At 38.1% G+C, this 11,117-nt stretch overlaps 1 long non-coding RNA gene across 1 annotated transcript in view; it reads right to left on the bottom strand.

Annotated features, from left to right (window-relative positions):
• Positions 1-434: 434 nt before the first annotated feature.
• The window catches only part of LOC140528398 (uncharacterized), a 29,736-nt gene continuing 19,053 nt past the window's right edge, over positions 435-11,117 (bottom strand). Inside the window, exons 4-5 of the long non-coding RNA XR_011975176.1 lie at positions 1,488-1,579; positions 435-627 (exon numbers count right to left, since the gene is read on the bottom strand). This is a non-coding gene — a long non-coding RNA (uncharacterized lncRNA). The remainder of the gene's footprint in view (positions 628-1,487; positions 1,580-11,117) is intronic.

Below are 11,117 nucleotides of genomic sequence, written 5' to 3'. Positions count from 1 at the left end.
ATGTATACATATGTATATATATGCATATATATATATATATAAATGTGTGTACACATATATAGATATGTGTGTATTTTTTCATGTGTGTGTATTTTTCAACATGTGTGTGGAATACTGGAAAAAACTTAGCCTGAAGGTCAAGAGAAACAGGTTTGAATTCTAGCCTTACTACTTACTAGCCATTTGTGTAACCTTGAGCAAATCTGGTCCTCATTTTCCTCATTTTAAATTAGGAATTAAAATTCTTGCCAGTCTCACATTTCTACCCTGTTAATCATCATTGTGTGGGTGAGGGATTTTGCTCTCTATAATCTCAGTGTCCTGGAGCAGAGCCCAGATCACCCTGCCCTAGTTATGGCTTCAGACATAGCCTGCTTCTGGTTTGTAAGCCTCAATGAGGTCAGGAATTGTATTTTCTCCCATTGCTGTATTTCTCTTCCATTACTTATCATACTTCTCTACAGTTAGTGAGCTCTTAATATTTATTGAAGTCTGATAATTTTACCAGTAGCATGTTGAAGTGGAAAGAACATAGCTTTGGAATTAGAAGATCTCGGTTCAATTCACAGTTCTGCAGCTTTAAAAACTTTATGACCTTGTAACTTCTCCAGACCTCAGTTTTCCCCTCTGTAAAATAGGGATAATGATAATTTTACTGCCTCTTTCTTGAAATTCTTGTGAAGAAAGAGTCTGAAATAGCTTATAGTATTATAGAAACAGGAAGTATTAATATTGCCAAAAGCATTTTATAAACAGTACAAGGCTAGTTAGAAAAGCAACATTGGGGAAATGATACAGACCTGGCCCTTCGAAAGTCATAAACTGATTATACAAGAATACAAAATTGGATGAAATGTTATGGGAACTCTCAGTTTCATAAGAGTGGAATTATCAATGGGATAGGTAAAAAGCCTCCTGCAGGAGTTAAAGGGGCAGAGGGTTAAGCACTAGATCAGATTGATGCTGATCATTATGTTTGTGCCTTGAGGAAGTTGCCAAGAGATGTTACATATATCTCTGGGGGGCTGAGGGGGGAGAGAGAAAGAGTGAGACACACAGACACAGAAGATAGTATACTACTCCAGTAGCTGTCCCTCACAATGATTACATTCCTTTCCTCTAATCTAGACTAATATTATCTAAACTCCTTAACGATTCCTTTTTCTGTCCTGGTGTACTATTGTTCTCTGATCATGCAATTGCTTGCATTTTTCCTTCCGTTATGTATCACTCAAATGATCCCCATTCTGCATTCCCATTCCTGGCTTTAAATTTCCTCAAATGAGCATGTCATTTATACATGCACACACACACATATGTATCTATATGTATGGATATTTCTGTCTGTCTGTCTGTCTGTCTGTCTGTCTGTCTGTCTGTCTCTCTCTCTCTCTCTCTCTCTCTCTCTCTCTCTCTCTCTCTCTCTCTCTCTCCCTATCCATCTATCCATCTATCTATAGTTCTCTGACACCCCTACTGTCTCTTACCCATCTTGCTTCTTTTGAATGAATGAATGCCCCTCAGACGTCATATTCTGGACCTTGGTTTCATCTCTCCATCTCCCATGTTCAGTCAGAACCTGGACAAACAGATATGTTGTGACAGGTATATAGCCTCCACTAGCATTGTCCTTGTCCCATTTGGAATGATGAGAAAGTATTTTGCGTGAGAAGTTATGTCAAAGTCAGGTTCCAATAAGGTTTCTTTTTAAAAAGCATAATCAGGCTAATCTACGAATGATTGTAATCTGTCTTACGATCTTGAGCAAGGCTGTGTACTGGGATAAAAAGAACAGTGGTTTAGAGTTGCTGGAGAACAGGGGAAGACAAAGGGAATAAACATTTATATAGCACCTACTATGTGCCAAGTATCATATTAAGTATTTTCAACAAATAGGATTACCTTTGATCCTCAAAATAACCATGAAAGGGAAGGTGGTGTTATTATCCCCATTTACAATTGAGGAAATAGAGGTTAATTGACTTGCCCAGGATCATGCAGGAACTAAGTGTCTGAAAATGGATTTGAAATCAGATCTTCCTGTCTCTGGCCTCAGAGCTCTTATCTACTATGCCTTGGCCAGTGTCTGCCTGTTTATCCATCCATCCATCCATCCATCTATCTACGTATCCGGAGTCAGGAAGACCTGAGTTCATTTTGTGGCCTCAGATACTTACTTATTGTGTGACCCCAGATAAGTCACTTAACCCTGTTTGCTTCATTTTCTTCATCTGTAAAATGAGCCGGAGAAGGAAATGTCAAACCACAACAGTATCTTTGCTAACAAAACCCCAAATGGGGTCCTCTCTCTCTCTCTCCCTTTTCCCCTCTCTCTTCTCTCTCTCTCTCCTTCTCCCCTCTCTCTCTCTCTCTCTCTCTCTCTCTCTCTCTCTCTCTCTCTCTCTCTCTCTCTCTCTCTCTCTCTCTCTCTCTCTCTCTCTCTCTCTCTCTCTCTCTCTCTCTCTCTCTCTCTCTCTCTCTCTCTCTCTCTCTCTCTCTCTCTCTCTCTCTCTCTCTCTCTCTCTCTCTCTCTTCATCTGTACAATATCCATAGTAGGTTCCTCAGCATAGAGGAGCTCAAAGGTTCCTCCCAGTCTCAGCATTCTCTGTTCTGAAGTGTCTTCCAGCATAAAGCAGATCTCTTTATTTCAAACTCAATGCTCATTTCCCTTTATGCTGCTCCCTCTCCAGCTGATGTTGGAGACATGTTTTCACTCCCAGAAACAGCCATCATGGAAGAAGTGGTCTGTCAAAGAGGAACCATTCTGTCCATAGTTAACAGGCATGAAATGTGGAATCAGGCCCCTGTCCTTCAGTGTTGCTTATAGTTAAAGCCATCACACACTTTGAAAGAAAGAAGGAAAAGACTCTGTCCAGAAAAGAGTGCCAGCACTGACACACCATGGAGAGCGAAGGCTCTAAGAAAATTGCTGATGGTGGAAATGCTACAGTGGGGAGCATATTTTTTTCCCTCATTTCTTCTCCCTATTTTTTGTTTTGTTTTGTTTCTAAACTGCCCTTTGGATGTTTTGCACTACAAAAAAAAAAAAAAACGAAAAGGAGAAGAAAAGAAAGAAATCAATAAGACCAAACATTATGGCAGTGAGTTTAATATAGCTCACCTTCCTGAAACAAGCCTCAGGGAGAGAGAAGAGGATCATGTTAAGCTGAACTGGGCTCACAACAGAAAAGATGGTTGAAATGGGTGGGACTTACTCAGCAAGAGAAGTTTGCTGTATAGAAAAAAGCCCTGGACTTGGAGTTAGAAACCTTCAGTTCAAGAGACAGCTCTAACAGTCTATTAATAAACATTTATTAAGTGCCTACTATGTGTCAGGCACTGGAGATACAAAAAGAGTCCAACCCCCCCCCCCCAAAAAAAAAAAAACAAAAACAAAAAACAAACAACCAAACAAAAAAAAACCCAAAACATTTCATTCCTTACCCACAAGCCTTCATCCTCTAATAATCTAATCTAATTTCCTAATCAGGAAATACGGAATAAGGAAATAAATAATTAATGCACAGTAATGAATTAATAGGCCTCATCTGTAAAATAAAGAGGCAATACTCAATGATATTTAAAATCCCTTATATCTTTAATATCCAAGTTTCTACAAAAGTGTCTCAAAAAGAATTATAAACTATTAATGACCATATTATAAATTGCCCCAAATCACTAAAAATAGGGGGAAATAAAAAGCAAAATAAATCTGAGGCTTTACATCATAGACCACAAAGTGCAAAGGATGTGAGAAGATAGAAACAGTCAATGTTGGAGAGGGCATAGAAAGAGAGACACACTAATACATTGGCTAAAAATTGGTCTGTCTTTTCTGGAAAGCAACTGACAATTGTGCTTAAAAAATGATTAAAATATTTACTCTTTCTAATCTCGTGATCCCATTCCTAGATATATAAACCAAAGAGGATAAAATCAGCAAGAATTGTATCATGTAGGAAAAGATTCATCACAGTCCTTTTTGTGGTAGAAAGAAATGGAAACAAAGTCGATGCCTATTGATTGTGGAATGGGTAAACAAATTGTGGTGCATGAGTATAATGAAATATCACTGTGTGGGAAGAAACAAACACGAAACATTCAGAAAAGTATTGGAAAAGTTGCATGAACTGATACAGAATGAAGTAATCTGAACCACAAAAAAAAATGTAGACAATAATTGTAAATCAATAGTGTAATAAGAACATCAACAAAAATGGCACAAAGTTGTCTAATTATAGTGACCAAGACTTGTTTCTGGAAAAAAGATTTTTAAAAAAAGGAACCTGTCTTATTTTCCTTGCTGAGGTTGGCAACTGTGGGTGTAGAACAATGAATATATTAGGAGATTTGGTTGATATTTTGGTTAGTTTCTCTAGATTTTCCTCTGTGCTCTCCTTTTTCTTTCTTTTCTTATTACAAGAAATATCTCTTTGAGAAAAGTGGGGGAGAGGGAGAGAAGGAAAGGGAGAAGAATATATTTAGAAATCAAGGTGATATAAAAGTGAAAGCTGTCAATACTGTTTTTTTTGCAATCAATATTTTAAGAATCCTTCCAGTGCTAGCATTCTGTTCTATAAGGCCCTTTCCAGCTCCAGTCCCATTTATTGCGGTACCATGATGTCATTACACAGTACAGAATTTTAGCATTGGAAGGGAGATGATAGTGCCAAGGAAAGTACCAGATTCGGAAAAAGGATTTTGTTTTGAATCTCTGCAACTGACTCCCTTAGGCAAGTCATTTCAACTCTCTATCCTTCAGCTTTCTTAACTATATGTTGTAGGGATTGAAGTAAATGATCTTTAATTTCCCTTCAAGTTCTAAATGAATAATTTTATATTTCAAAGACTTAATATCCTTTATTTTTTGAAAAGGCATAATGTTTCATTTTTAATTTAATTTAATTTGCAGTTCTGATTTCTAACCCTCCTCCCCCTCCCTTTCTCCTAATTTTCTATATACTAAAATGAATTTCAGCTCTACAGATTTATGTGTTAGATGCCATCATATACACATAATGAGGTTTTTGGACTAAAGACTGGAGTCCAGGTGGACTGAAATGATTTGGAGGAAAATAATGATCCATTCAAGTCAGGCAGGGCTGTACTGTGAACATGTTTGTAACAAGAACAGCCTAAAACCTCAAGGAATTATCATCATTACTTAAGGTCTGCTGGAGTAAACTTGGGGACAGAATCATGGTGAGAACAGAATTGCAAGGGATTTTTTTTAAATCTTGGCAATTTTTACTTTGGCAGATTCCAAAGTGTCATAGAAAGAATAAAGACCATTAGACCCAGCTCTGCCACCAACTCTTTGTGAGAATTTAGATACCTCACCTCACTCCAAGGCTTGGCTTCCTCATATATTAAATGAAGGGACTGAAGAGATCAAAGATTCCCAATGAGTGTGTGTGTGTGTGTGTGTGTGTGTGTGTGTGTGTGTGTGTGTGTGTGTGTGTGAAAGAGATGGACCCCTTTGGCATTCTAGTGAAACCTGTGCATCCATTTTCAGAATAATGTTTTTAAATTCACAGAACTACAAAGGAAAGCATTTATGTTGAGATGCAGATATAAAAAAATATATTTTTAAAAATTTTAAAAAATTCATGCATTCCAGGTTAAAAAGTCTAGATTAATTGTCTTAGAAGTTTCTTTTAGCATACACACTGCATTCTAAGATGCTTTATAGCTTTATTAAAGCATTAATTTCAAGGTACAGAGAAGTTTGGCACATACACTCTTGTCTCAGGAGAGTGGGCAGGGGATGATTTGGTGATTCACACACTGGAGAGAATCAGCATTCTCCAGGAAATGGGCCTGTGTCTACAAGCATGAGACAAGGAAAATGTCCATATGAATAGTTTCCTACTGTCCCTGTGGGATAAAGCATAATTTAGGATCTTCTTCAATAACAAGTTTCTTTGACCCCTCTTAGGTATCAACTGTCAGTTTCTTCTCTGTCTCTGTCTGGTGGTTAGAACAATGAATTCTGTTGGGGACACGTTGAGTTTAAGATGTCTACTGGACATCCACTTTGATATGTCTAGAAGGACATTGGAGCGACAAAATTGGAATACTCCTAAGGTCCTAGAAGATAGAGGACTTTCATGGAGGGTTTTTGTCTTTTGTTGTTCTGCAAATCTCTTTAGTCTCCTAGTCCCTTTTTTTTCTGGGACTAGTGGTGCAGTAGCTCATATAGGAAGAAGAATATTCTGATAGTTTTGGTTCTCTAATGCTGTTTGAAACACATCTGCATCGTTAGGCCTGAGTACCACAGTTTTTAGAAGGCTTCTATCATATTTTGAATCTACAAACCTAGCATTCACTCATTAGTTTTCTCAGGGGGATCTAGAGAAATGAACTTACTTTTTTTTTTTTTTTTTAAATATTGGTAGGTTTGTTGTTGCTCAGTTGTTTCAGCCATATCTGACTCTTCACAACCCCACTGGAATTTTCATGGTAAAAATAATGGAGGAAAGTGAGGAAAACAAGGTTAAATGACTTGCCCAGGGTCACACAGCTAGGAATGTCTGAGGCCAGGTTGTAACTCAGGAAGATAGATTTTTCCTAACTCCAGGCCTGATACACTGTGCCACCTTGCTACTCATATAAGTAGGTATTCTCCTCTAATTCCATGCTGGTTCATGAATTATCATTGTAGAATGGATCCTTTGTCTTTCTTTTCATGGATGACACATTTCAGAAGATCAAGATTTCCCACTGTATCTTGATTTATGGAAGGCCACTTCATTTTCTCCTTGAAAATCTCAGTTCTCTATGCTTCCTGATGGGTTAAATTACTGGGGCTACTTTTTGAAACATTTCAAAGAGAAAGATTTCAAAGAGCTGCATACCCCTCCTTTAAAGAGGTTTACCTCTCTTAGATATAGAAGATTTCTAATCTCCTTGTATAACAATCAAAAAAGCCAGAATTTATAGAACACTTTAAGGACTGCAACTCATTATTCCATTTGATCCTGACAATAATCTTGTGAGGTGGGTGCTATTATTTCTATTTTACAGATAAGGAAACTGAGTCTCTGAAAGGTTGATGACTTGCTCAGGGTCCCACAGCTAGGAAGTATTTAATTCAGTATTTTTAATCAGGTCTTCCAGACATGAACTCCAACTCTCTGTGACATCTAGCTGCCAACCACAAAGTGCATGCCCTTTTCTCCCATCCTGCTAAAGCTACCAAAACTGTAGCCTCACTCAGACCTCTTGAATGTTAGATTTGTAAGGAATGTTAGCTAGATTGTTAAAACTAGAAGGCATCTGAGAGATTATCTTGTCCAAATTGGTCCAACATTCCTAAGTGAGTTATTACCAGAGCACAGAGGACATCAAAGTCTCCAGACTCACAGTATATGATATATTATTAGAGAGTCTGCAAGCACGGAAATTTGAGAGTATTTATTAAAATCAAGTTTATTTTACTTTCTGTTCTGAAGTCTATTTCTTTCTTCATCCATCCTTAAGAAGGCAAGAAAAATCAAACTTATGATGAAGCAGAATTTGAAGGTAGACACTCCTCAATTCCTTTACTCTTCTAATCTAGCCAATTTATCTCATGAAAGCTGTTGGCGACAAACTCTACAGAGATTTTCTAGGATTTGCACCTGGATTGCTGAACTCCCCAAAATAAATACAAAATGGTACTTTACATGAAGCTTAATTGGGAACTGGCCACACCTGGAATATTAGCAAGGGAAACTTTTTCACTCGATACAAACATGCCAATGTCATCAGGTAATTAACAAAGTAATAAACATGTGCATCTATCAAAAAATGACTTCTTTATGAGGAAAATATTACTTTTAACAATAATTTTAAAACATACCTGGGTTGGGATTGACAGCATATTGGCAATGATACAAATTTTAACCCTAGCAAGAGTGAGGGGAAGGGGAGACAGGGAGAGGGAAAGAGAGGGAAAGAGAGGGAGAGAGAGAGGGAGAGAGAGGGAGAGAGAGGGAGAGGGAGAGGGAGAGGGAGAGGGAGAGGGAGAGGGAGAGGGAGAGGGAGAGGGAGAGGGAGAGGGAGAGAGAGAATATCTCCAAGGCAATATTCACAGCACCAAAGGTGACATTTATTCAGACATCAGAAAGCCAAATACATTTTAGTAACCAAGAAGCCAATACACATTAGCAGGGCAAGGGACAATGCCATTCCCAAGCCTCCTCCCCTGGGGCCTTCCCACAAGCAAACCACTCACAAGACTATCTGTGTCTGCCTGTGTCCTCTCTTCTCTCCTCTAGCTGCTCTCACCAACTTCCTCCCAGATCTGCTCCACCCCTCCTGTTCCACCCATTCAGCAAGCTTGTCCTTCCACGTGTGACTTAGAAGCCGAAGAAGCCATGTGATTTAAGCAGGTCACATGGGCCTATTAATAGGTGGGAAAGAGCTTCCCATTTAAATTACCATTACAGAGAGACACAGAGACAGAGAGAGAAAGAGACACAAAGACAGATAGAGGCAGAGTGACAGAGAAAGAGGCAGATAGAGACAGAGACACAGAAAGAGGCAGAGACACAGGCAGAGAGAGATAGAGAGAGAAAGAAACAGACAGAGAGATGGAGACAGAAAGAGTCAGAGATGGAAAGACAGAGACAGAGACAGATAGAAAGATGGAGAAGGAGAGACATTTGTGGCATGTTTACTGACGTAAAAATTGCCCAAAGTTTCATTGATGTATACTGCTGCCAATTATACTTAACAATACTAAAAGCATTTTAATAACCAGTTTATTATATACTTAATATATAATATATATACTATATGATACACAAAACACCTGAGTAATCTTATATAACCTTATATAGATTTTAGTTACATAGCTGTATTAGCAACCACACTAGCACACAGGGTGGGCTGCTAGCACAGGTTCTTTGATCTGCTTTTCTAAAATGAAAGACAGCTTCACAGGGGTCAACAATCTTACTTTAATTAAACAATGTAGACAGAGAAGTAGAAAGAAGTGAATATCCAAGAAAGAAGCTAACAGGGCTCCAACTGTCTAAACAGAGTAATAGATACATAATCACCAGACCAGGGAGCACCAACATCTGGGTTCACAAGTGGGGAGGGGGCTCCTTAACAATGATTACCCAGAATCTCATCTAGCCCAATCACAAAGAAACATTCTTCCCATGAATAAACCCCAAAGTAATATACCAACCTTCCAGAATATATAGTTTTCAACTAATAAGCTCAGAGCCAGAAGCCATCACAGCCTTCATGACTCAATGTCTAATTGTCTCAGCACCAAAAGATGAGAAAGCCTTCCAGCAAGCAAGCGTCCCCATAAGCAAGCTTCCTCCCCCAAGGCAAAATAAATCTCCCTGAATCACTTGATGGTCTCCACTTGACTCAGGATGTGTCACAGCTGTGAACTGGGCTGGAACTCAAAGCAGCAAGACATCCCTGATTGATATCTTTGTACCTTTAGACCTAGGAACATGACCCATGTTCCAAGGGAGAAAAGGAACACATGTGGTAACATAGGGCTATTAATGGACAGGGAAGATCTCATATTCCATTAACCCTACAATAGGCAAGATGGACACAATGGAATTTTACAGAAGGCAGAAAGGGAGTGTAAAGATTTATATGACAAAGAACAGAGAGTAGTTCTGCACTAGATAAAATTATAAACTGTTCAGTAAACATTGGGGATGAAATTGGGATTTGCAGACTTTTAAAAATAGGACTGTACCTAATTATTTGAGATATTCATCTAAGAGGCAGTAAATCTGAACCAGAAATTCTTTTCTCACTAACTAATCACCTGAGCTAAAATGATATGTCAATTAAAATATGCATGTTCTAGCTGGAGATTGGATTTTTGCCATTTCAAGGAAATAAAGGTAATTGAGAGAAAGAGAGAGAAAAAAAAAAACTAGAAAAATTCTCCTATGACAGTAGATACTTTTTCTTAATGGCCATCTTCATGCTGTACCTCCTGCTTTGACCTGGTTTTCCAGTTCCTACTTTTGGACACATACTCTAAATGGCAAGAGTTTTCCATGGCTTATATAAATCCACCCTGTTGCTGCTCTCCTTTCATCTTCATATCACACTTCTACTTGTATAGCCTTTTTCTTACCACCCTTTCCCACCTCCCCCAGTCATTTCTTCTGTCCTCAAACCACTTTCTACCTCTAGTGTTGGAAAAAAGCAATCTGATTGTCCAATTGGCACTACCTTTTCCTCAAAGATTTTTTTCTTTTTTTAGATCCCACTCGCAATTTTTGGGACTTCCTAGTAAAAAACAAATCCATTGTGGACACTACTCCTGTACACATATTATCTTTCCTGATTAGAATGTAATACTATCAAGGACAGCTTTCTGAAATTGAATGAACACTATCATTCTTGGAAAGGTTATATCAATTAATCTCTCTTTGGTTCCACCTGTGATTTCCCAGTTTGTTTTTGACTTTTTTCATCTACCACTTCTTTCTATGTGTTGCATTCCTTTGTTATAATGGAAGCTCACTGAGAGCAAAGACTCTCTTTATTTCTGTATTTCTAGATCTAGCTTTAAACACAGAACCCCGCACAGAGTTAAGTGCTGAATACACATTATAATTCTCCCTTCCCCCATTCATTCATTCTATGGGAGAGCATAGTGGAACTATTATTACATTATGAATTAGAATCTGCTTCCCTGAAATTTTCTAACAACTACTCCTAATTCTGGCCTCTGGGGCAAGCAAATCAAGTCAAACACTTGTTCACCTTGATAGCCCACTAAATAATTGAAGACAATGTTCATGTCCCTGCCTTAGGAACATAAGATTTTAAAGTCTGAAGGTACCTTAGAAGTTATCTTGTAAAAAAACCTATCATTTTACAATAAGGAAACTGAAATCAGAGAGCTTATCTCAATTTGAGCCTAGGTCATCCGTTCTAGGTCTAGTTCTTTTTAGATTTTTTTTTAAATAAAAGTATCCTGCTTTTTCTCCAGGCTAAACCAAGCTTTAATATAATTCATAATTCCTATGATGAAATTAAATTCCATTCAATACCATAAACATTTATGAACTGCCTACTATGTGTCTATCCCCATGCTTAGTGCTGGGGATACAAACAAGTTATTAAAAAAAAGAGA

The sequence above is a fragment of the Notamacropus eugenii genome, chromosome 1 (genome assembly GCF_028372415.1).
Source record: "Notamacropus eugenii isolate mMacEug1 chromosome 1, mMacEug1.pri_v2, whole genome shotgun sequence".
In the NCBI taxonomy this organism is placed as follows: Eukaryota; Metazoa; Chordata; class Mammalia; order Diprotodontia; family Macropodidae; genus Notamacropus; species Notamacropus eugenii.
The sequence above is the reverse complement of the archived record's forward strand: the minus strand, read 5'-3'. Positions and strand labels throughout refer to the sequence as shown.